At 38.0% G+C, this 1,823-nt stretch overlaps 1 pseudogene; it reads right to left on the minus strand.

The window, feature by feature from the left end:
- Positions 1–79: 79 nt before the first annotated feature.
- On the minus strand, positions 80–1,786 carry LOC109081069 (annotated as a pseudogene).
- Positions 1,787–1,823: the final 37 nt, after the last annotated feature.

Here is a 1,823-nt window from a genome sequence, read left to right on the forward strand (position 1 = left end):
GTGAAAATTATATGCGAAAACAGACAACAAACCTCATTCTTTTTTGGGTCAGTGAGGGACCCCAAAATGTTCCCAAAACCTTGCTGGAACATTCACGGTCAGGCAGACTCTCCATGATATACTTCAAATCCACCTGGCCCTTCTGTTGGGGAGGCGGCTTGCATGGTGGAAGGACTGTTGGGGATCCAGCCATACCAGTCAAACTGGAACATAAACTCTCAGATATTAGCTTATAGATATTATCAAGAATTTTGCCTATGAATTTTAAACATTCTTGCCGATGATATGAAAGTGTGTAACCTCACCTGTCCGAAGTTGACCCCATGTTGTGCTGAGGCGGTGAATATCACAGCAGTCAGATACTCGACCAACTGCTCTCGAGAGCTAAGAGACTTTGGGAAGTCTGTAAACAGTGGCAGTATGCATTTAACTTGTGTACACATTTAAAAGTGGCACAAAGATGCATAGAAAATATAAAAAATTTCAAACAATCATGCAGACAAACATACACTGACACTTTGATAAGTTGAACCTGTACTCACTGTCAGAATTATTCATGCCGAAGCAGGCAACATCCTTAACAAACTCTTGAATCTCCACATCTTTTTGAACCGCCTTATCACTGAGATAGTAGGTCTTGATCACAGCAGAAACAAAGCTACAGAAAGATAGAAAGAAAAAGAAAAAACTCTGGATGCCAAACATTTCATTGGCACATATGTGGACTAATTTGTACTTTAAACTACATGATCTGAACTGTTGCTACCACCTACCAGTGTATTGCCTTCTCCCAGACCATCTTGCCATCATCTCTAAATAGTATTTAGGCACATCTTCCATTCCTCGAGCTTTTATGTCCTCAGGAAAGCACAGAGACTCGTAGGTTAAAGTCTTCATGGTATTTTGTATCAGTTTCCCCTATCCCAGCTCCATTGGATGCTACTAACCTTTTGGACACCAAGAATACAGTTAATATTTTACCTAAATACTTTCAGAAATTAACTACACTGAAAGCATTTATTTAGACTACTCAAGTGACCATCTAAGAGGGACAGTGGGTGAAGTTTTTATTCTGATGGATGTTTCTGCATTTGTAAATATTTAGGAGAAATACAGTACATGGAGTCTGTCGGTTTACACACAAAAACACCAGCTAACTAAATATAATGAAGCCTATGTATTTAATAAGAGCATTCAGCAAAAAAGACAGAATCACATATCAAAAAAAGTAATAAAAGTCGAACAATAACTCAGTTTTGTCATGATGAAGATTTGTTAACATCGCGAGGTTCTTAAACTACTGTATATCACAGACAGAGTATGGCTTGCCAGACAAAACACAGAATAATCAAAATATGAATAGAATTGCTTTGGATCCTAACGAGATGCCATTTTATGTTTGGATGTAATCAATTAGCTTTAAAGCTTCTGGCCGAAGATTCCGTCTTTACTGATGAGCTTTTCTCTGGCCTTTGCATTGATTGCAATTGTGGAAACGAACATGAGGCATCAGTAACTGTAAGAAGAAATTATGGATTTAAAATGTGCATTAAGTACAGCAAAGGTGGTTTTTTATGTTGCTCGGAAGTTTTTGGTTAACATTAAACCATGGTTGAAAAAAGGCAAGGAAATCAGAACCAGCAACCCTTCATCAGTAAATTGACGTATATGAAACCACAATCTTCAGTTTAACACTGAATCTAAATATCATGACTATGTACTGAAATACAGGTACCTTGTATACTGGATGGACTGCAGAGAGCTGTCTGTACATGGCCATTTCAAAAACCCCTGACAAAAAGATGTGTCTTTTAGAAGGTGTG

This window comes from Cyprinus carpio, unplaced genomic scaffold, assembly GCF_018340385.1.
Source record: "Cyprinus carpio isolate SPL01 unplaced genomic scaffold, ASM1834038v1 S000005611, whole genome shotgun sequence".
Taxonomy (NCBI): Eukaryota; Metazoa; Chordata; class Actinopteri; order Cypriniformes; family Cyprinidae; genus Cyprinus; species Cyprinus carpio.